Below are 25,045 nucleotides of genomic sequence, written 5' to 3'. Positions count from 1 at the left end.
GGCGCGATGGGCGTTCCCGGCTGCTGCGCATCGGTTGCACCGAAGCTGAATTAGACGGTGCAAAAGAAGAATGCGAGCTTGAAGAAACCTGGGCCAGCTGGAGCGCTTTGTTGGGGCTGAGCCACGAAGCATGTGCATTGATGACTTAGTTGGCGGTGACGACAGCACCGGTACGACGGCGGAGTTCACGGGTGTGGAGATCCTAGCGGAGGTTACTACTGAGCGCATAAACGAAGGCGCTGCCGAGGTTGTACCCGCAAGCGCCGATAATGCCCCGCTCCCGACTTCGACCGAGGCTTCAGCGGTTGTGGCCCTACCGCACCTCTACTGCAGCGCTATAAAAGGCACCGGCATGTCGCTTGTGGAACGTTTGGACTACGTTGAGGAAGTCGTGTATAACACACCAGGCTACCCTGCTGCAGTACTTTAAGCCAAAAGAATAAATACTTCGGAGCACCAGGTCAGTATTTACTGCACAATTCGTTCATTTATTGATTTGTACCAGCTTATGACGCGTTTTCTACGTGATTGTATATATCGAATTCTGGTTATATCGAACTATTTCGCGGGCACCGTGCTGTTCGATATATCGAGGTTTCACTTAAGCACTTCACGCCTCTTGTATTTTCGAATCAATGTCGCCTCTATAGCGCCTTTATTACCCTGTCAATATACCAGACATGCACTTGACAACACAGCTATTTTGGTTCTCAAGTTGCGCTAGCCGCGTACTAGCCACAAAAAAAAAAAAAACATATGGAGAAAAGTATCACTGAAGAATGAAGGGCTCAGCGCCGATAAGCGAGATGTTTAGAGAATGGGCATAAAGTAGTGAAGCCTGCAAGGCGTGTTAGGCCTCGCCAGACCCAACAACTGCTGCCATTGTCCTCGAGAGGGGATGGTTTCCTTCGTGTCCCTAGACTGCTAGACAAGCCGTCACACACTTCATCGTTATCTCTCCGTTTAACGCCCTTTTTGGTCTAGCTCGTTCAGTGGGGCTCTGGTTGGACCGATTGCACTTTTGCTCCGTAACGTTGCAACCGCCCTTTGTTCGCTGGGCGGTGTCGACAGCGACTTTTCTCCTGACTGAAGGTGTTCCTTGCCGGGTCCATATTTTAGCTGCAGCGCGCATCGATTTTGCCCCAGCTATTTCGGTTGCCTCGGAGGAGTGGCGGTGAAGGTGTTTACGGAAGGATTGCGAGTGGAAGAGCGGGGAGAGCGTTTTCGGGTGCTCATCGCTGACGTCAGCGCTTCAGACGTCGGCGCTTCAGACCACGTCAGAACCACGACACGGCCTCGTTAATATTGCCACCTTCCTTGCATTTTAAAAGGCCACTGAACTCAGCTTTAAGCGTCGTTCAATTATGCTACCACAGTAACGTCTTGAATGGAGCAGCCATGTTATCGGTTTTCCCAACCGATTTTTGCGTATTATTTGACGACAAAAGTGCGCCCGAAAGTACCGCTTCCATCACACCCTCGTCACTGCCGATTTGCTGATATCCGCTAAACCGATTTGCTGACATCCGCTATGCCGATTTGCTGACGTCCCTGGTACGTCCACAGGGGCACATTTAACGGAGTTCTAGCAGCTTTAAACAGGCCGTGAAGACAAAGCAAAGCATCGTTCAAACTGAAAAAGCTAGCCCTTGATAACTCACTCAGCTCAGTTTCAGCCTCTATGGCGTTTTCTACAGAAGTAAACACAACTAATGTTGAACATTTTTAAAATTTCGCGCTTTAGTGACGTAGCAGAGGCACTGGTGACGTATTATGGGCCAGAAATAGAAATATTGTGTGTTAACTTCACGCTAGCATTGAAGTGATAAAGCCATACTACAATGAAACAAGGTTGTGTGATGTAATAGAGGCGTTGCCGGAAAATGTGTAGGGAGACGCCACCACTTCATCTGCTTTCTTTGATATCTAGATTAGTTATTCGAAGTTTGCAATGAAATGGGTATAATAGTTATCGGGACAAAAACAGTTGTTTTGAGTTAACTAAACTAAGCTCATTGTTTTCAATTAACTAAACTAAAAAAATGATAACGAAATTGGAACGGAATATCGAAAAAAATGCTCGAAGAACAAAGAGATTCTCCTCTGCTCAGCTTTACAGCGGAGCCAGGACTCACAGAAGCCCGGATGGCCGAAGCCGCCGACGCTAGGATCAAGGAAGTTCTGGCTGATGGCTGAAGGGACAAGACAATTCAAGACGTCTACATTCAGAACACATCTCGGCAATAAATAAAGTCCTTTCTCTCTCTCCCCCCCTCCCTCTCTGTCTCCCTCTCTCTCTTTTGTAACTGCGGTTGAGAAGTTGCTACCGTTTCAGTGTTATACCCAAGACAGTAGTTCAGCTCCAAGATCGGTTGGACCGCCCACCATGCAGTAATTACCTCTTGTATCTTGCGATGAAAAAATGAAGATAAAGATATAGGAAGCGCACAGCTAGCGGGTTTTTACTCTGCGACAATCGATGCGTCTATAAAAGCCCGAAAAAGCGCGTCCTTTTTCACAGTGAGGCAGTGATAACCATTGGTCCACTGCGTTTCGTACCCCACAATTCTTAAAACCTAAGAGTCAATCTGATTACAGGCGGGATTTTATGAAACCGAGTGTTCTTACGTTTCTACGTTTTTAAAGGCGGTATTTCGTCTCTCCGTCGTTCCCCTCACAGAATTCGATTATTTCATCACACCCGTCCCTTTCCGCAGGATCCGATAACAACTTCGCCGTTCCCATTCGGCCGTTCGACCTTCGGAAAGCGACCACGTTGAGCTAGGCGTTTTAAAAACGTGGCTGGAAAGTATGTACCCGATAAGACTGGGATACACAAACACCAATAAATAAAGCCACACTCTAGCAGGTACCTCTTTTCTATGCTGCTATATCTCGAGTGCGATCTGACACATTTTCGTCTCCGGACATTTCATAACGGTGGTAAGTGGACAGAAAGAGTAACAGGGAGGCCTGCAGATACCGAACGGTGCGTTCCTGTTCGTGACACGCTGGTTTTACCACCGGATCGGAAGCTATACAACGCACGCCTCCGTCCTTGTGAACGCGAATGTTTTGTTAACATCGGGTATCCCGACATTTCGATCCGTGCCTGTCGCGTTGCAACCGGGAAATTTAGTCTGCTTCCTTCAGGGGCGAATCACCTTAGGACCTCGCTCTGTCTGGGGCTTGGCGTCCGTGTACACAGTGTTGCGCATGCGCGGGGAGCATTGGATTGGATTGAAATGAATTGGATTGGATTGGATTGAAATAGATTGGATCGGATTAGATTAAATTGTATTGGATTGGATTGCATTGAAATTGTATATACTGCATACACGCGTTGCCACTCAGTTACATGCATGAGTGGGCAATGCCACGGGTGATTTACGGTAAGAACGATCCCCAGTGCTTCGCCCACTCGTCATAATTCACTTCGTGGAGAGGCGTGAATTATGTTTACCGAGCCTTTAACCCTTCGAGATGTGACATGGAAGCGCGTTCTCGAAGATGAAAACCGCGCTATCCTTGGTGTTCTAAATACTTATCGTCTCTCGCGAGCCCACTCAGCTTGTTCTGCCTAGTTCTGCCGGCCGGTAATTCATATACAAGCGTCCGCGTACGTTATCCTTGCTGATGCCACTCTCACCCAGTTCATCAACATTATCGTCGTCCTCATCATCATCATCATTAATAACATCAGCATCGTCATCGTTTTGATCGTCATCAGTCTGTTTGGGTCGTCTGTTGGCTTCGAAGGCCCAGCCCTTAATCGCGTGAAAACGTGGATGCGTTATACAAGGTAAATATAACTGGTAGCGAAGCTTCCATAGAAGCCCATACGTTCAGAAAATGGCGGCTCTTTAGCTGCTCATGGGGCTTAGCGCCATCTATGTGAGGAGGGAACACTTCAGGCGGAACAAAAAATAAACAGGATGTGACGCAAGATCCGGTCAGAAAGTGACGTCATTTCGGTGGCGTTAGCGGGAAAATTTGACTTCAAAATAGCCTTAGCAGGCCTCTGATCGCTGAGGGCTTATGTCATTGCCATCTGACGCAAGTTGGCGAGCCCTTAGCGTGTGTGCTTTAGAGAAACGTACTTTAGCATACTGTCGTATGATTCGCCTCGCTGTTTATAAAAACATCTTGCATCTTCTCTGAACCTTTATTCTGTATCCATGCCTTCCACTGCTGTATAAAAGCAATCAGTTGCTTATTTTGATTGCAGTGGGTGGCAAACGTACTCCCCCCCCCCGGAATTTTTTTTCTGCCGTGGGATACAGAGCACAAAATGACACTTGACCACTCTCCCCGGCCCCCCTTTCATATAAAAAAACGTGCCCACTCCTCGCCACTGCTGGGTTTACTTGCGTCGCACATACGCAGGTTGCGTGCGTGCCTTAAGTATAGATCAAGGTTATATAATGCTTGCTCAGTTTGTGTCCTTCTGTTCTAAGAGAAGGAATAACGCATAGTCATGCTATCATCAAGACATTTGAATTTTATTCCAGGAGAAACATAAAACAAATTTACCACACTGCACAAATTCAGCACGTATACAATAAGTACAAAATGTTCGTGGGCACTACATGCATTATGATTTTCCTTACGCGCCGAAAAATTGACTTTACCCGTAACACATCGCATTATGAGCAATGAAAGCGTCAACAGCAGAACTACTTCGAAACAAGAGAAAAGAACTAGGCACTGCATATTGACGCAGAAAACCAGGCTGCAGGAATGCCGATTCACGAAAGTGCAGCGAGCACACCGCAGCTGTCCCGGCGTCTTATCAAGTAGACATGGGTTTCTACAGAAGTTCACTCAGCATTGACACCTGCAATTTCCCGGTTGCATTATTAGGCAAGTGTCGCAACAGATAAGTCAAAAGAGGAAAAAGGGATCAATTCAAACGAAAGCGACGGCAGTATGTAAAAGCACATAGAAGGAAAGATCTGGCAGCAACGCAGCACGGAGCAGCACAACACAGTACTGCGATGGAAATAATGCTTGCGCATACAAGTGCGGGAAGCTTACTACAAGCGTTGTAATGCAATAGAGAAGACACTGAGATAGACAATTAAAGCGGCTCGTTTAAATTCAAGTGGTACTACGCTGAGAAGTTCTAGAAAAATAGACACCACTTGCTCCGAGCCAGCCTGAGGTGAAATCAGGAGATAACTGTGACATAACAAAGACCCATTTTTTTTTCGAAGCACCACCACGTCCCCTTACACAACCCCCGTGCGCGTATTAACAGTACTATAGTTTCGCGTTACCTGTGCAAATGCGAGGAAAATGGTGCAGTAAAACGCCAGGCGTACGGGAGTTGCTGTTGCAACCTTTTGCAGCACATCGTTTCCGTAGGTACCGAGGAAAGCGCTCCGCAAAAACCGTTGGCAGCATCGTCCCGTAGTTCACCGTGCCCACCGGGCACAGTACTAAACGTGTTCACCGACGATACGATGCACCTCGCAAGTCCATTCACAGGAAAAATTAAGAGCACACCAAATTAACAACGAAGAACGAATGCAAATGCGCTCCACCAAAACACGGGAGGGGCGTTTCCCAGCATACGAACTTTAGGAGCGCGTTTCCGAACACTACAAGGACTGCATCACAGAGCAATGACATGTGCCGTTCTTCAGAGGGCGCTACAAAAAATGTTTTTGAGAATGAACAGCATTTATATAAATTGTTTGCACACTGGGCCTAAATAAATGTGATTCAGAAATAAATATCGTTCGTAAAATATAAATGTTGTTTTGTTGTAGAACAAAACTTGGTTTTTTGTTACTAGTGTTTGTTTCCTCCTCACCTAGTCGCGCTTCAATCGCCACTCCCATAAGCCCCCATGCTGATGTCGCTGGCAATAGGTTCTGAACCGCTTTTCACCCGAAGTTTCGCTACCATTTATATTTACCTTGCGTTATACCTGACGATTTGCGATGACGTTACACAATTCTGCCTCAGCGGGTAATTAGCGCGCAATCAGCGGCGATCACATGCTGGGCCACATTGATCAATCCCTGCAAGGTATTTTCCCGTCTCCTTTGCGTGTTCAGAGAAGTGCACGCCTGTGTCTGCTGCAGAGACCTTCCACAGTGAAGTCCCGCCAAATTGAACGGCTCTTCAAAGGCGTTCTTCAAGCTTGAAATTTAAGTAAGCGTAATGATGCAGTCTTCGAGACCCCTGAATGTGGTTACCTGTACACAAACGAAAAGAAAACCATCTTTTATCGTACATTACTCATGTACGCTTAATTTGACGGTAAACTTGCCGCTTAACCTAACGCTTACAAAAGAGCATGTAGAAACGTTTAAAGTTTTCTTTCGTTCTTTAAGAATTTTCGTGCAATCGTACCCGGCCCAAATTTTTTTCTTGGAAGATTCCCAATACACTGCGAAGCGAAGTTTGCAGCCGAACGGAAACAATTTTTTTCAGAAAACGTATGCACCGATAAGTAGTGCTCGCTTTTGTGTCAGTGAGTCCTTAACCACAGTGGTCAAACTGTATGGCCCTTTTGTTTAAAAACATGTCGCAGTACCAACTCGCCCAACTTTCCCTCCTGTATTGCCGACTGGTCAACCACCGAAAACTTACCGTTACCTACCTGAAAGCGCTTTCACCGCAACCGCAGACAACCTCTTCCCTGCTGTCATGCACTTCAAATTTCCCGCGTATAGCCCTGTATTTATTTATAGGTGAGTCGCCCGAGGTTCGTTCAGAAGCGCGAGCTGGCGCGTTTGTTTCTCCAGACGTACAGGACCACACAATGCAGTAAAAAAGCGTGCGTCTTGTAACAATTGAACGGCCGGAAGTCAGCGTTGCTACCCTCATGCATTATGCAATTCAGGCGGAAAACAACACAGCCGAGAACACAACGCGCGTTTACCCAGGCCGCTAGACCAGCGTCCGTGTAGCCTGAAATAAAACTGTCGAATGAAAGCCTGTTCCTGAGTGTTAAGCGTTAGCGAATAGCGGTTTGCTATAAAAGCGTAGCGTATTAACGTTAGCGAATAAACGATTTGCGCTCAGCGTTAGTGAATAAACGTTCCTCGTGAATGCGGCAAGCCCGTGTGCACCTTACGCTTCACTACAGTCCACAGTACTTCACAACCAGATGTCCTTGCTTGTCACCGTACGCTACTTTACTGGGGCTGTTCGGTAAACCGTTACTGCCGCGTTTTCCGGTACTGTAGCTGTAAAAAATAAAGCACGTTTTTTAAAGTGAAAGCATTATCAGTGGGACCGATGGCGTCCTGTCAAAAAACTGATGCATTTTCGCATAGACTGGTTGGTAGACCAAAAAGCTCTGATAAGATCTCTCGATACACAGCGCGTGCGTGAAAACGGCCTTACACTGTGTCAAAACAGTTACTGACAACCTGACAAAACAGACAATACACGCATTGATCGTGAAGAACGAGTAAAATGCTGTACCCTTATCTCATTGACCACGCACCGGTATATATTTAGGTCGTTCGTATATGCGTTCCCTTAAGGCGCGAGAAATTGTCGCATGGGTTCCTTCTTCGTTTGCAAGTTGGGTCGTTGAAGGCTTGGGGATAGAGTAGAAGCACTTTGAGCGAAAGTTGGACGCTCCTTTAGCTTTGACGCTTCCCTCAACTTTCTTTAGGAAGAGGTGGTAAATTATTTTTTCGAGGGAAAAAAGACTTGTATGTGACATTACTGTTGAAGTCCCCTCTGGTCACGCTCGTCGCACTGTGCCAACGGGCACCTACGAACGCGAAAAAAGCGGACCTTTGTGGCGTACTCTGCTGCCATCACGAACCCTGTAGCTGAAGGACTTTGTGCAGAGACACGGTGGAACTATCGCTCTCAGGCTTTCACTGTTGTTCAGTAGGCTTCAAAACACCGTTGAATGGCGCTTTGGCTCTGCTCCTCTAACACAGAAACCGTGCAAGGTTCGACCTGAAAAGACTCGGCATGGTGAAGCCCCGTGTGTACAGACAGTGCGTTTGTTCTCGAGAGAGACTAAGTGCAAACAAAGCAGCCGCCACTTATTATGTCCGCGTGTGTGTGCCATCGGTTGCGTAGCGCGGAAATCGCGGCTTCCCTCTTCCGGTCGCGTATGCTGGTGGAGAAAGCCATTTGCATGTTATAAGGGTCCCAGGTCACGCTTCTCTTGGTACACGGTTTGGCTGATGTTCAGAGCTACGCAAATGTATGTGGTTCACTGGACTTCCACATGCTGTTGCATTTCGGTCTTTGACCATAGTTCTAGAGCTGCAGGCGTATTAACTGTCATTCTCATCATCCTGTTTGTGTCCACTCCAGTACGAAGGCATCCCTCATGTACCATCAGCCGTTAGTGTTTTTCAAAGCCCTAGGCCATTCTTTGCCTCTGAATTTTCCGTTTCATCACTCCAGCGACTTAATGGCCTCCGTTGGGGAATCATGTTTGGCATTGTTAGGGGTTGGGTGTGTTTTTGTGTCTTCGCTTGTTCCGCCCAACTACTGTTATCTCATTTTCACTTTGTTACTGTAGCATTTTTTACGTACGCATGGTCAGCTCCCCTTTGTAAGGGCCCTTGGCGTTGGAGTAAAGCGAGCGAGCGCGATGTCAGAGGCGATAGTGCCTTCCGAATCTTCATGACAAACATTTCATTACTTTGCGCGTTGTTATCGCCTAGGTAATTGTTTCCGCTCGCTATCCATTTAGTTTTCAGAGGAGAAAACAAGGCAGATATAGCAAAATTTTCAATGGTGTCACAAAAACCTATTCGCGTCATTTTCGCGCCCTTCCTTTGTCCAGCTTATCTTTATTTTCCAAAGCGGTTTTCCAAGCATTACGCTTGTTTTCGTTCAAGCTCTATTTCGTGTTAAATTCTTTATGTGATCCGTATAAGTTGAAGTTTGGTTCGGCGCTTGCGAGGAGAGTTCAACGTGGCAGAACATGAAACAAAATGATTCTGCTGCCTTTGCTGAGTTCCAAGAGTTTTCAACACACTTACCGGGCCACAAACCAGCAAAAGTTCACTCGTCTGTCGCTGACTGCACGGATTGTTTATTTTGAGAGCTGCCCTTTTGTTAACAGGCGCCGAATGCACACGCCAGAATTTAAAAGTGGTTAGCGAGGCGTGTTAAAACTCCCGGCTGCTGGGAACTTTTCTTTTTCATGGGGCACTTCTTGGGAACGCAGAGGCCCCAATTTTCAAACCTCGTACATGGGGAGCGTAGGCGTATAACTGTGCTTGCTTGTTTTCGAAGCCAAATACTGATTAAAACTTTTCTTAATTTAATTAATACGAACAGCCCGATTCCGTATCGGTGAGAATTTTGCCTCATAATTTTTCTTGTACACTAAAACATGGCGCCCGTCTACCTCGGGTGTCACTTCGGTGCGCTAACCTCCAAACATGAATTTCCAAACATGTCCTCCCCTTCGCTTACTCAGTAGAATAAGCCTTGTGTAATGCAGGAATATACAGCTGAGCGTTTTGGATGGAAATGGTGTTACCACGAATAAAAAAACACCGAGGCGTAGGTTTAAACACGTGCAAACCAAAGTTTCGCAATGACTGGAGTGATAATGCCGTAGAGGTTTGGGAGAATTAATTATTTTTTTTGCGAGAGATTGCCCTACGGCACAAGGAAGAGTTTTCATAAGTACGAAACTGCACCCGTTCAGAGCAAAAATCTAAGGAGAGACCGGTGCTGAAATCTGAGATGAGATCGGGGCATAAATCTAAGGCACACAAACATTGCAAAAAGCCGGCTTGGGGCTCCAGCGGGCCCCGTAGCGTCACGAGGCAAATGCAGCCAGATCCTATATACCGCACGAGATGCACTTCATGCGGGTCACACCTTATGTTGTCACGAGGGTAGTCCGGATCCTCCCCTGGATCCATGCCCGTGACGAAATAACGGCGGATGTCAGTTCGAGATACCAGGCACGCTTGCACTTTAAGAATTGTGTCGGCAGAAAGAGCTATGTGCTGCAGACAGCACAACTAAGCCGCTGTATTTAGGGACGTCACCCACACTGACACAGCGTTTGCAGCTCGCTGATAAGCGTATCCAGTAAATCCAGTGGTTGTGAAGCAGTCATCAAGCAATTTCTGCAAAGCCTTCGTGGTAATACTCAGGATTTTAAAATGCTGCCGAGGCTTGATGGCAATTCTGTACTTGGCTTGTGGCAAGCAGCTCCGCAGTGTAGAGTTCGCAGGAGCTTCCGCGAGAGCTGGAGTCGAAGCAGATTGCTGGATGTCGCCAGCAGCACACGCCTGCTTTGAAGAGCAGGCGGTACAGTCCCTCCCTTCGTAACACCAGTGTGTGGCTCGTCAGCAGATCGCTTCATGGACCGGTCGGGCGGTAACCCCCATCAGTGACGGAAAGTCATCAGTGGTTCCAGCAGCAACGTCAGCAGCAGCAGACGCTCCTGGCAGCTGTGTTGTTTCGGTCGGTGGTATCTGGTCCAGCCTGTCTGCCACGACAAGGCCGTGCCTTTGTCGCAAGCAGCTCAGATCTGCTGGGCTAAGCCTAGCGGCGAGGGGAGGGTTTCGCGCTTGTGGACGACCCCGCGGGGTTATCCTTGAGCCTTCTGTTGTGTCACATCGGTGCCAGGGATACCGCAGCGACGTTCGACACGGGCAGGAGCGATGCAGCAAAGGGAAGGAGCCCGTTGTTTCGAAAACAACGAGTAGCCAGAAAATGTCAACAAGCCGCTCCTTCGTTGTCGTCTTTTCCACAATTCACAATTCAAAATTGAATTACCAATTGCTTGAACATACTCTCTGTATCCCGAAAGATTACTATGTAATGTATACGGTTTATAGTACAATAAGGGCAATGATCGAGGATGCTAGAATGGAAAGGCGAGTATAAGAAACAGTGCCTCTACCCACCGCGGTGGCTCAGTGGCTAAGGCGTTGTGCTGCTGAACCAATGGACGCGGGTTCGATTCCCGGCCGCGGCGGCCGCTTTTCTGGTGGAGGCGAAAAGTCCATGTGTTTGAGATTTTGGCGCACGTTAAAGATCCCCAGGTGGTTGAAGTTAATCCGGAGCCCTCCACTACGGCACGCCTCATCGCCTGCGTTGCTTCGGCGCGTTGAACCCTACATTCAATAAATAAATCAAATCTTTTTAGCCCGTTTTGTGTTATAACCAGAAAAATCCAACTATGTTCAACCAACTAGCCGGCCACCAGACGATACTCAAGTGGTTTAAACGTTTAATGTGAGCTGGAACGGAAATAGTTGAGCCCTTCCTCTATTGCGGGGGGTATCCTCAGTCCAGGGGGCCCACGGAACGTGCTGCAGTTAGCACCCGGTTTATGAGCTCGAGCTGGTCACCCAGATCGTCGCTAGCCAGCTGGCCCTCCCTCACTTCAGGGGTTGCGTTGGAAAGGGAGGAGGGTGGTGACACTTCCCCACCACTTGGTATGAGGTGTTGGATAATGTTGAAGAGGGGGGGCGGCGGGGGGGGGGCGGGGGGGGGGGGGGGGCAAGTGAGTTTTATTTTTGCAGACCGCAGTGCGAAGGAGCAATGAAGAACCTTCTCTTTCTTTCTTTCTTAGCGCACCATTTTACCGAAATACGGCAGCACGGCAACATGTAGCCATTTTGCGATGTGAAAGGCGATTCAACAGTTGTGCAGACAGTAATTGATACCTCCGTGCCTCACATTTTGTGGTACGATAGGAGAAACCGTTTCCGCTGGGCTTGTATTCTGCGTTCGCGTAGATGCTAAAGCACCCTCTCCCATCGGCAAGGCCTTTCTTTAAAATGAGGGGAAGCCGTTCCCCAAATTGCATGAGTAGTGCCGGTTATTCCTGGGAACTCGGTGGTCGCCTATCGGTGCCTCGGTGTTTATATGCTGCTTTTTTTAGCCTTTGTTTTTTCTCGGTGTACTGCTGTATTTCCGAGCCTGTGTGTCGTTCGCGAAAGCCAGATGAATGCGCCGCCCAGCATTCAAAACTTCGAACCTCCTTAGACCTTCTCACAGAAATCATCAGGCCCGTGGGAGGTGGGAGTGGTGGTCTACTTCTCCAAGGCTTGCCCTTTAGCAAGAAAAGGTCGGAATTTTCATGCTAGGAAGAGGCGGTAAATCTAAACAAACAAAAACACCAGGTGGCTGGCGATGAGGTGAGCATTACCGCGGAGTCATTGTTAGCCGAGGGTTGCTTATTCCCCCGTGAACGTTTTGCTACAGCCTGCTGTCTTCGTTTTAGCTGGACTGAACTGATCCCCCTCGTCGTCGCTGAATAATTAATATCATTCTTCATCGTCTCAAGATGATACTAGTAGTTCGGGGCGGTAATATTCTCAGACGCGTCAGGTTTTCTTGCAGTAGTTGGACAGGCGGCTCCTGATTCTCATCAACATCGCTTATTTGCTAACCATCTTGTAACGCTGCAGAACCTGAGTCCCGACACACGGATCTCGTGTACATTTCCCGAATCTTGTAATGCCAACACCTGGAATTGGTGGTATATAGTCGGCGAGATGTGGCAGTGTGATTCTCTGGTGCAGTGTCATTGTTTCCTAGCATTTGGTTAAGTTTAGTCCTACTCTTCAGTTTCATCAGTAGTTTCCAAAACATGACCAACGACATTAGTAGTTTCCAAAACATGACCGCTTCATAAAACAGAGGCAACAGCTCACCACCACACTTCGCCGACTCGACGACCTCCCCTTTACAGCGCAGACAATTTTGTGCCATAGGCGTTGTCCGTCACAGGCCGAAAAGGCTATAAAAGCCCTACTGCTCATTTTGAAGGACATGGGCCTGTCTGAACGATTGTAGGGACATTACTACAGTGCAGTGCCCTTAGTTCCCCAATTTTATCAGTGGACCGTATTAGTTTTGTGCATTTTCTGGTTGTGTGCGTTGTTTGTACCGCCTCTCTAGTTGCCTGGTTACGCCTTGTGTTTTTCTACTTCTCTTTCTCTCATTTTCTCCTTTAATATGTACCGCTGTCCTTTCTTTCCCTTTCATTTCCCGTATCCCCTCCCCCCTGAGTAGGGTAGCCAACCGGACAGTATTCTGGTTAACCTCCCTGCCTTTCCTGTACTATTCCTTCCTTCCTTCACAGAAGAACGTCAGGCTCACACTGCCGTTAGTGCATGTGGCTCTCAAATGCAGCTGCATTCGCTGGGTTTTTCATTCCTTAAAAACATCTCCATAGCTTCCACGAAGATACTATCTTGCCTGTTCATTGATATTTCGGGCTTACTGCAATAGCGACGTCCAACAGAAGATCGGTATGATGCGGTATCAAGATGAGGTGGTAACATACTGATCAGATGCTGTTTTACTGGTCACTCTTTAACGAAAGGCCCAGCGGGGCTGCTCGAAACACGAAAACGTAAGTATAATTTGAAAAGCCTTAGCATTTTATCCTCCTCAACCGTGTCTTTTATAGCGCGACGATTAGGGGATTCTCGAATGCAAAGCTATATATTCACGTTCTGAGGGCGGATCCACCTGTCATACATTCCTAATTCTGATTCCTGAAGCCATTTCCCAACAAAAGTTGCTGAGCTTGTTTCTAAGATTGCTGCAAGGGTACTTTAGAAAGAAGCTGTCGTCAGCACGGAGGAACCTGGACTCTCGGCGGCCATTTTCGTAGGGGAAGATTCCATATCAGCGCCCTTCTCTGTCATCCGCTCAGAAGGCGACTAAGGAAGTCTTACGCTTTCTACGGGCGACGACCTTAAACACTAGACTTTAGACTGAAGCCTCTAGTGGCAATCACTGAACTTGAACGTATAGTGCTTCAGCGCTGGGCATACCTTTCTGCTCCAACTTTTCTTCAGTCTTCCCTTTGTCTTTTTTCTCCTATTTTCCCTTTCCCACGTGCAAGATAGCAAACTAGGCTTTAGCCAGGTTAACTTTCCTGCCTTCCTTCTACATCCTTTCTTCCTTCCATCTTTATACACTCCGTACTGCCCTGTTTTTCACTATCTGCACATTGAAAGGCAAAGACTTGTGAACATTACGGTCTGATTTTTAGTAAAAGCAATACTGCACCGAAACTTGATAGGCACGTTGCTATGCACCAATTAATTACAACTAATGACTTGTACCATTACCTTCAACCCTCAATGGTTCACAAGAATTTTGCGTGTGCTGTAGTGCGCTATAGAAGTCGCGGATGCGCGCCTTTCTATATGATTACGCTTGCTTGGCCGGGACTTCAGCGTTGATTGGGGCTTTCTTTAATTCGGAACCCCCTAGTTGCTCAAGCTGCAATCTCCTGTTCGGGACATCAATCGAATTTTTCGACCTTTATTCGGATACTCGTTACATCTTTTTCGGTCATTACGGAGTTCTTTGTTGCGTGTTTTACGGGATCGCTAACTACGATGGTCGTTACACATGCACTGCACTTCCCGGGCGGCAGGAGTTTCCCGTTACGGCATGCAGTTTAATAGCGACCTCCTCCATTTTCCCAGCTGTATCTTTGTTTACTGCGAGTACTTTCAAAAGAACACTTTTTTTTAATATGAGGCTTAGCCTGGGCCTATCTACGAAACGCTGGTTTTATGGTTGTGTAACCGGGATCAGCCACTTGTTAATAACATGAAGCAAGCATGACCATCCACTCGCTTTTTAGCCTGACTAAGGTTACTAGCTCTGCCGTATTTAAGAGCAGACAGTTGGCGTAAGCAAAATTCGTTTTCGGCATACGCTCTCGTATACGACTTATATAAATGCGTCTTTCGAGTGCCGTATTGTTGGGCCTGTGTTGAAGCACGTATACTAAGCATGGGACAGTGTTGAATCCGCGTATACTAAGCGAACTTATACTTTATTTTCTGCTGATTGACCAGATGGATGAACTCAATATCATCCACGACGGGCAGTCGTAATAAAAGTTATGTGTGCAGTCTCGAAGACACCGCTTGCAAGTGAACCGTTAGGGCCTCCCCTCGCAACTGGCGATTGCTAGGCGCTGTGGGGTTTGTTCCGTTTTACTGACTACTCATGCAGTCTGAGTGCCATGAAAAACGATGAGGCACTTCGAACAAACGCATCAAATAACCTCGCTCCGCGCGGTTTTCTGCGGGAGCATCAGCGAAGCTAGGATTTACGACAGCAATCGCGTTAGGCTAACGATAGAGTAGTGCTTTCGTAGTCTGTCTTCTTAGCATAGCAAGTTCATAGTACAAACTCATAGTCTAGCAAGCTCATAGTACATACCCGCAGAGGTGCCTGGCCAACCCCTTTGCGCGTCCAGATACCCGCACAGTATGGCAGAATAATACCTACCCACAGCGGCCTAGTAAAAAACGCTTACCCCCGGGTTTTCTAATTTAGTGCGGGTGTCGAAACGCATGAAGTGTTACTCACCCACACAGGATCGCATATAACCGCGGAGGTGCATTGGCCGAAGCATTCTCCTGGATTTTTCACCTCGAACGAGGAACAAATACCGCATAATGTTCAAGTATCGCATAACTGGAACAAGTATCGCATAACTATTGATCAAGCCCTCTTCGGGCTTGATCAATAGTTTGGAATTCCACTGGAAGGCTCTTCATTATTTCAGTATCTTTTTCAGAAGCCAACACAAGGCTAATTCTGGACAAATATTTGTGCATATATATCGCTGTCCTCCCGTAGCCAGCTCGAGCTTCAAAAATAAGCCTGCTTTATTTATTGTAATCCTGAATTACTTCTGACACACGTCGTAACGCGGCTCTACACCGGCCATACGAGAAACATCACCCATATCAGGACGGCGTTCCAAGTCCCGGGAGGCAGTCGATAACAGACCCAGAAAAGCCGCCTGGCGCTAACTTATTTCGTGCTTTTGGAGTTGTGTGCAGCCTTGGTCAAAGGTAGCATGAAAGCGCCGTGGTGAGCTATTTCTAATAGACTGGGCACCACACAGAAGCGGCAGTGATTGATTGACTGCACATGTTTCGAATATCGATGAGCGTAACGTCGACGATAAACGAAGAGTATGCTGCGATAGTGTCCGCTCAGCGCCCAATCTTTGACAGATGATGATTTTATACGGCACAGTTGGAGGCTGTGGGGTTGATTGTTTGTTGGCCTGGGCTTCCATATGCCAATCGATGAAAGGCAACGTGCAACGGAAGATTGTGGCTTCACTACCTTTGCTTGTATAAGCGGAAGATGTCTTTACACTCACAGAAGAGGTTACTTAGAAGGGTTCGGTGACAGCGTGGATTTAGAAGGCCCGTGACATACGCTGGGCGTCTATTATTCACCTTTAGATCCGTCCGTCCTTCAGTAATTTGTGGCCACGTCACTGAAGTGAGAGCTAATGCTGGTAAGAAACGCTCCTCTGCACAGAGGCGCTTTCACAATACGGCTGAAAATTCGCAGGAAAAACGAATTTTTATTATTCGTGTTACTCCCCTGTTTCGCGTTCGCATCTGGTCCCATAAACGCGTTCTCGATCTACTCGAAGCATCGTATCTGGCTCCACACGGGTACGTTATACCTTAGCAGGCACACCATATTTGTCGTTTCTGTCGTTGTCAGCGCTTCCCGGGGCTCCTCTTCGTCCTCATAATCATCTGCATAGTCCACAGCTCTCTCAACAATGTAGGCATCGGACAGCGTTCCGGTAACGGGAACATCGGCCTCGTACAGAGTCAACTTGCCGTCCACGACCCCGTTCAGCAGGTAGTGGGAGCTAAGCGTTAGGAAGGTGACCTTAACAGCTGGCTGTAGCGGATTTTGCCTTGTGTCCTCTCTGTCAACACTTTGAGATATCCGGAGTCTCCCGAAAAACGTTTCGAGATAAAGGGGGGCCAGTACGTGCCTCCTATCACAGGTAAATTCACGGCGAAAAAGTTTCGACTTTACTGATATTTCGAGATATCCCAGTTAACGAGAGATTACTGTATATATACATGGAACGAGGGATTTCGAAAGAACACACATCAAAGATTCAGTCCTTATTGCCAGTGCTATTCGGCTTCTTGAATGTGCTTTATAACGCTGAAAGAGGTGATTGTCATTTTCGCGTGATACCCCGCACGGGGCACCTTGAGCAATCTTGGTGACGGTACTGGCGATACCGCGGACCCCGAGCCCCCAAACATAAGCTGGATCCAACCGTGGTGATGTGTTTTTAAGGTGAAGGGTAGAAACCTCTAACGGTGGCCGTCGGAGCCCAGGTCAAGCTCCGGCGGATGGGCTCCCTGTCTGTCTACCAGGCAGGGAGCTCCGGGACCTCTTTGGCTACCAGGGTAAGGTCAAAGAAGAAAGTACCCCCGTCTCCCTGCTTTTATACTATGCTATATGGCATTTTCTAAACCCCCCCCCAAACGTGATCGGCCCCCGAAAAGGGGCCGCACCGAAGTTTCCTTTCCACCACTTCCTAACTTGAGTCCTCCGAAACCGAACAACTATCCTCGGTTCATCGTGATGGAATCTGTAGACCAATCAAAACCTCTTGCTTCACAGTCTGTATTTCTCATTTCAAAGTTTCTTGACGGTATTGTTGGAAGGTCGTATAAGGCCAAAAAACAACGAACCGGTGAAATTCTTGTCGAGGTCAGTAGCCAGGATCAGGCCAATAAACTTCTTGCTCAAACCAGCATCGCCGATCTGCCAATCCGAGTCACGCCCCACCGCAGCTTAAACAGCTCCCAGGGCGTGATTTCCGAGTATGACCTGCTAAATGAATCTGAAGCTGACCTGCTGGAGGGCCTTCGTAGTCAGGGCGTAACAGCAGTCAGGCGGATAACCATCCGCAGAGACGATAAACAAATACCGACAAAGCACCTCATCCTAACCTTTGACAAGTCCATCCTTCCAGAATTCATCAACGCAGGTTACATCCGATGTTCAGTCCGGCCGTACATCCCGAACCCGCGGCGCTGTTTCAAGTGCCAACGGTTCGGGCACGGCACAAACTCCTGTCGCGGCCGACTTACCTGCGCAAAATGCGCCCAGCACGACCACCCGTCTGACAACTGTAACGTTCAACAACTTCTTTGCGTAAACTGCCAGGGCCCACATGCGGCCTACTCCAGAAAATGTGAAAAGTTCCAATTAGAAAAGAAAATCATTAACATCAAGGTCACTGAAAACATCACCTTCCCAGAGGCGCGGAAGAGGTTCGCCTCTTTCCCTCTGGGGAGGTATGCCGACGCAGCTCGCCGGGGGGCGGAGCGGCGTCTGGTTTCGGCGGGGACCCAGTACCGCGAGTCGGACTTGGTCCCGCCCCCGCCCCCCCCTGGGTTGCCTCTGGCAGCCCAACCCGCCTCCGCACCGCTCGCTGAGCCAGCAGCGGCTGTGGTGGCATCCACGTCCAGTGGGGATGCTGCTGCACCCACCGTTTCCCCCTCTCCACCGGCCCGAAGCACACGCGAGGGCCCGGACGAGATGGAGACGGAGGCAGTCGCAGCGACCCCCTCTCTCTCCTCACTGCCTGTGCCATCTGGGGTGCTCCCCACGCCTTCGGCACTGGCAGTGCAGGCAAAGAACACCCGAAAGGGTACCATGTCAAGGGGGCCCAGTCCGCTGGGCACCCCCTTGCCTTCAGATGACGACATGGACGTCGAGCCCTTCCGGCTTTCATCGCAGCGGAAGGAACGGGCTGCGACGTCCAGGTCAGTAGAGAAGGTAAGAAAACCCCTTCCAAGAGTGCAAGCCCCGAAAGACCCTACATAAATAGTCACACTCCAGTAGCTCTGAACACATAATAATGGGAAGAGAAAATATTGTTCAATGGAACTGCAGAGGCCTTCTGAATAATCTTGACGACGTGCATGAGATTCTGCATGCCAATCAGCCAAGTATAATGTGTGTCCAGGAAACACATCTGAATTTCAAACACACAAATTTCTTGAATAGTTACATGGTATACAGAAAAGACAGGGATGGCTGCACACACTCTTCTGGCGGTGTTGCCATAATCACCCGCAAATCCTTAGCATGCCACCCTGTCACCTTGAACACCGTCCTTGAGGCTGTAGCCGTCCGCACAATAATATTTAATAGATTGATAACGGTATGCTCCATATACATTCCTCCTGATGTTTCACTTTTAAGCTCTGACTTCGAGGCGCTGGTTGACCAGCTGCCCGAACCATACATCCTGACAGGCGACCTTAATGCTCACAACGCTCTTTGGGGCTCTTCTCGCACGGATGCCCGAGGTCGCCTTATAGAGAAATTCCTTACATCTTCAGGAGCATGCCTTTTCAACAATAAACAGCCTACATACCATAACATAGGACACAACACATACTCATGTCTTGACTTGTCGATTGGCTCCGCAGTTCTCTTTCCTCTTCTCGAGTGGGGTGTGGGCACTGACCCATACGGTAGTGACCACTTCCCCACCTCACTCACATACATAGGTAAAGGCCCATGCAGTCCATCTTCCCATAATAGGTTCAATGAAGCACGAGCTAACTGGAATACATTTACAGAGACATCCAAACTACACCACACATCCATAGGACACCTACACGTCGAAGAAGCTACCCAACTCCTCACGGCGCACATCCTCGACGCCGCCGAAAAGTCCATTCCCCACGCCTCTGGTGCCCCGCGCAACCAGCGGAGGCCGTGGTGGAATGAGGACTGTAGGCGGGCGCGAGAGGCCCAGAACAAGGCGTGGGGTATCCTGCGCAGGTACCCTACGTCGGGAAACCTTTTATTGTTCAAAAGGGCTAAGGCGATGGGAAAACGTGTGCGCCGTGAGGCAAAACGAGAGAGTTGGCGCTCATTCGTAACATCCATAAACTCTTACACTGACTCTCGCAAAGTCTGGACACGAATACGCAAACTAAAAGGACAACAGACACACAGCCTGCCCCTGGTCAGTACAACAGGGGACAAACTGGAAGACCAGGCTAACACACTCGCACAACACTTCCAACACGTGTCCAGTTCAGCACACTACACTAGCACTTTCATGAAACACAAACAATTGGCTGAAAAGAAGTCTTTACGTGATAATGATAAGTCAACCTCCTCTTATAACTCGGAGTTTTCACTCAATGAGCTGAGGACCACTCTGAGCACTTGTAAACCCTCAGCTCCAGGCCCAGACAACATCACATATACAATGATACAGCACCTACACTCAGACACTCTTCTAACACTCCTCCACCTATATAACAAGATTTGGCTTTCGGGGCACATTCCTCGCTCTTGGAGGGAGGCCATAGTAGTGGCTATCCTAAAGGAAGGGAAGGACCCTTCCTCTCCATCCAGTTACCGGCCCATTGCTTTGACAAGCTGCCTGTGCAAGCTCCTCGAGAAGATGATAAACCGTAGGCTCGTGTACTTTCTTGAGTGCAATGGTCTTCTCGATTGCTGCCAGGCAGGCTTCCGGGCGGGGCGATGCACAAATGATCAACTGGTTTCTCTAGAGGCCTACATAAAGGATGCATTCATTCATAAGTAGAGACCGGAAGTTTAGGCACTAAAAAAACGGGTTTTAGGCGCCTATTGAAGGCGCTCAAAATTGAAATTTAGGCATATATAGGCACTAAGTACTACCATATAGGCATATATAGGCTCGAATAATATTTACTCAGGCGGCGTATTTCAGTGCAATTTTTCGGTTTAGAGTAAACACAGGCTACAAACATCGGTATTTTGAAAATGCAATTTTATTTTCTTCATAAAACACTCAAGGGTGACGATTTCAAGATATCTAGGGTGACGCAACACTGTGCGAAAGGCTGTGGAAGCAGTGGCAAACAAGCACCATCTCCAGGTTTTCGGGCTTGAAGTTGTGCCTTCTGTCAGTCAATATCGTCTTGTACGCAGAGAAAGAACGCTCCACATCCACTGAGGTTAGCGGAGCGTACTTGTACTTTGGCACGTTGGATGCTTTGATTCCATCTGGAATCGCGGTATGTCCGCCGCTCAAAACCTCAGACAGTTCCGTCAGCGTCGAAAATCCGGGATTTCTGTCCAACACAGACTTAAGCTTCTCTATAGCTCTGTCAGCAACCGGTCCCCTGGGAGCACTAGCGAACCTTTCCTGTGCGTCCAAAATCAGCTGAATATTTTCAGTCAGCGTTGTGCCCGAACTTTCAAGTTTCTGTATTGTTGTTGCCAAGAACGTGAAATGGGCACACAAATAGGCCAAGTCACATGCAAGTGTAACATCATGTAGAACCTTCTGGGCCCTTCTCACGGCGACACTCTCATCTTCAGCAAAGCTGCTTACAACAGCCTTGACACCGTTTAAGTGTTGGTTGTAGTATTCCACTGCCGTCAGCCAAGTTCCCCAGCGGGTAACAACAGGCTCCGGTGGAAGAGGTACACCCGGCAGCTGCTCCCTGAAAGCACGAACGCGGGAAGGAGCCTTGAGGAACACCGCCTTCCCTACAGCTATCAGTTCGTTGACCGAACTGAACGACTTTCGTAGCTCTTCACACACCCGATGAATCCCGTGAGCAAGACAAGTGACGTGCAATAGTTCTGGGTAAAAAACCTTGAGAAGTGCACCAGCCTTAAGCATATAAGCTGCTGCATCTGTGTAGAGCAGCAGTACTCGGTCGTCGTGGGCTCCGGAGGGGTACAGAAGCTTCAATGACGAGTTCACGAAGCGGGCGATGGTCTCTCCGCTAGTTTTTTCTAGCTCTTTTGAGCAAACCAGGAAGGGTGTTGTTTTCTCTTCTGCGTCAAGCTTTCCGACTACAAAGTGACCGAGTACTCGTCCGGTGACATCTGTCGTCTCGTCCACAGAAATCCAAATGTGGAATTCACCGATTTCTCTTCTAATTTCTTGTAGCGTCTTCTCGTACAGTGGTCGCAGGTACTCCTTGCGAAGAGTCGACTCTGATGGTACCTTTTGTTTGCAGTACTTTTGCAAGAAATTCTTGAAAGTCTTGTTTTCGATTTTCGCCCAAGGGATGTTAGCAGCGACTAATGCTTCGCACAGGTCAGCGCTGAATTCACTTTTTTTTCCTTGAGCAATACTTTCAGCCAGGAACGATTGTCTTGATGTCGACGGCTGGTTGCGCAGAGCATTGGCTTGATGCAGTGCTGTTCTTTCATGCTGCTGCAAGTGGAACTTTTTTTCACAGGGTACCTGCGCGAAGAAAACAGTAACGAAAACTAAGATATTGCGTAAGGCACGTGAAACGTTGCTAGTGTACTTTTGCTTTTAGTCATGTAGAGTTGTAAACCTGACAATAGCTCAAGGAATGGCGAAGTTGGCCAGCTGCGCAATAGCAGGTAACCGTTTTTAAAATCATGATGCTTATACAACAATCCGACCAACACTGTGCCGGAAATTTTCAATAAGGAAGCCAGTTCCCGAATTAGGTTGCAAACATTGCACAACAATGAATAGCAGTTACCGTAAAAAGTTCTTAAAACGCACATTATTGGCAAGTTCTGAGCATTCAGAATAAATTTAGCGTAAGCACTGTTGGAGGCGTCACGTTTACGGTTGGTCCAGTGTTCACGTCAAGTGCATGATATCGTTAATTAAGATCAAGTGGAAAGTATTGTATTCTCACCTGCTTTCCGCAGGGTTGGCAGAATACTGTTTCTCCGTCGACGGTGTAGCACTGCGATCCACTGGTCCATTGCCGGATAAGGACACTTTTCGGCGTCTTAATCTTCGGCATTCGTCGGCAGGCTTCGGACGGATTACGGAGAGAGCAGAAACGCCAACTACGCTGACGTGCTGGCTGTAGTGATAGGGTCAATAGGTTTTCTCTTAATCTTGCCACAAGCTAGCCTCGCGCTGCCTCTCTAGGGCACGCTCTAGCCTCGCCCGCGTGCAATCTGCGCTGCAATATTCTCGACACCAAACAAATCCGACCTTTTTTTTTGGGGGGGGGGGGAGGGATTCGCGAGCAATTTGTAATTGTTTTGCATTGTTTAGAAAGGCTTTTCGAAATCCCGTCCGAGGTAAATAAGTGGGAAAGGGTTCAGATTTATTTGCAATTTTTTAAGCAGAAGGAAAGGCGTGAAAGTTAATGTTGCGCATCTTGCCGAGAGAGTAGCTGTGCTTTCCCGCAGTACCGTCCTGGCCTTGAGAGGTAGGGCTTCCATTGGCCGGCTCCCTCGCAGGCTGGCGCTTGCGCGCTATCGTTGGGGGCGCTAGCAGACGACGCGCCGACGGAACCCGCAAGAATCTTTTTATGCCGCTAGCATTCAATAAAAACCCTTAAAAATGCTAAATACAACGTTTTCAATTGCTCTCTTGTTTTCTTCCAAACAAGCCAGTGCGAACCCATTTCCAACGCCAGCGCGCCTCGTCATTTTCATTACTTCATACCCCCATTCACAAACATACTGTTTTCTATACTCGCTGCACGCCGACTGGTTGGGGGACAACGCGTACTCTTTATTTTCACCTTGCATGCCTTGCAGACTAAATTCGACGAGACCATTCCTCAAAACACGTGTTCTCCTGTCTGTGACAAAACAATTTATGCCACTGTTAGCACTGTATTATTGCGCGAACAATATATAGGGCATTTCGGGTAATATTTCCGTCGCTACGCGTCACTCTGTCAAACAGCCAGCGACATAAACCCAAAAACGGTAAAGTGAGATAGCGCTTAGAGATCGCCGGCTGCGTGAGTGACGAGAGCGACGGTGCTAAGAATACTTTAACAGGAGTGCGACTGAGCGGCAGCTGCCTCTGCAGACGTGCCCGTCAGTCACGGGGAGTCTCGGCGGGTCTCTGTGACTCCTGCCACTGATTGCCCGCGTTGTATAATTATCGAGCACGCAGCCAGTTTAGGGTGGCAAACGAGGAAGAAATGAAAAATACTGCGGCTAATGGCGATACTGGCAGACTACAAAAGGAAAGACAGGCAGCCAAAGCCGCTGCTAGAGCGAGAAAACGAGACCGCTGAGATTATTAGAACGCTAAGCATGGTTGGCATAGTGTAGGAAGAAGATGATGATATTTTTGTGGTTATACGCTTTACTGAGTGGGGTGAAAGAAACTCTGCGTGGCGGATGTCTGAAGAGAAAGGAATGAGCATCGGGCGAGGCCTCAAGTTAGCAATGGAGAGAGACAAGATGCTCATGCATTCCCATCAGTCCAACAATAGATTTCCTTTTTTTCCATCGAGATATACGACTGATTGAGGCAAAGTCTGTACTCGACAGCACAAAAAGGCATTTATAGGCGCTTAAAAGCTTGTATAGGCACGAACCTCAAAATAGGCACGTATAGGCACAATCAACTATTGCTTAAAATGTTCCCCTTCCTTTAGTTCATGCTTATATGTTAAATAGGCTCGATACGGACTGGAATAAAAAATAGGCATTTTGCCTAAAGTTCCGGTCTCTATTCATAAGCAATACTGTATGACAGTATTTTTTGACATTGAAAAGGCATATGATACAGCATGGCGCTACGGCATTCTTAGAGACCTAAAAGCTTTTGGTATCTCGGGTAACATGCTGAACACTCTTTGTAGTTACATGTCTTCACGAACATTTCGTGTCAGGGTCGGTTCGGCACTTTCAAATGTTCACGTGCAGGAGAATGGCGTGCCTCAAGGTGGCGTATTGAGCTGCACCTTGTTTATAGCTAAGATGAACTCTCTCCGAAAGGCACTGCCGCCAACCATATCCTGCTTGATGTATGTAGATGACGTTCAAATATCTTTCAAATCGTGTAACATATCCATTTGTGAACGTCAGGTCCAGCTTGGGGTAAATAAACTTTCTCGCTGGGCAGATGAAAATGGATTTAAACTTAATCCTTCTAAAAGTACCTGCGTTGTATTCTCAAAAAGGCGGGGCATCCTGCCCGATCCCGACGTAAAACTCTTTGGTGACTCGATTCCAGTAAAAAGAGAACCCAAGTTTTTGGGTGTGGTGTTTGACGAGAAACTCTCATTCATACCCCACATAAAACGACTTAAACAAAAATGCCTAAAAACAATGAATATTCTAAAAGTCCTGTCTCACCAATCGTACGGTGCAGACAAACAACTCCTGCTTCGACTTTATGCCGCGTTGGTAGGGTCACGGTTGGACTACGGAAGCGTTGTGTATGGGTCAGCCACAAAAACAGCACTTAAAATGCTCGACCCAGTGCTTCACTTAGGGCTTCGCCTGTCTTGTGGGGCGTTCCGTACCAGTC

The 25,045-nt window shown here is 48.0% G+C and overlaps 1 long non-coding RNA gene across 1 annotated transcript; it reads right to left on the bottom strand.

Annotated features, from left to right (window-relative positions):
• Nucleotides 1-20,564: 20,564 nt before the first annotated feature.
• Nucleotides 20,565-24,247, bottom strand: LOC144162801 (uncharacterized). The gene is made up of 2 exons (XR_013320771.1): nt 22,449-24,247; nt 20,565-22,015 (listed from the first exon to the last, which is right to left on the bottom strand). It is a non-coding gene; the product is annotated as an uncharacterized LOC144162801 (long non-coding RNA).
• Nucleotides 24,248-25,045: the final 798 nt, after the last annotated feature.

This window comes from Haemaphysalis longicornis, unplaced genomic scaffold (genome assembly GCF_048455015.1).
Source record: "Haemaphysalis longicornis isolate Haplotype H1 unplaced genomic scaffold, Haemaphysalis longicornis Haplotype H1 scaffold_12, whole genome shotgun sequence".
Taxonomy (NCBI): Eukaryota; Metazoa; Arthropoda; class Arachnida; order Ixodida; family Ixodidae; genus Haemaphysalis; species Haemaphysalis longicornis.
This window is presented reverse-complemented; position numbering and strand designations above follow the sequence as displayed.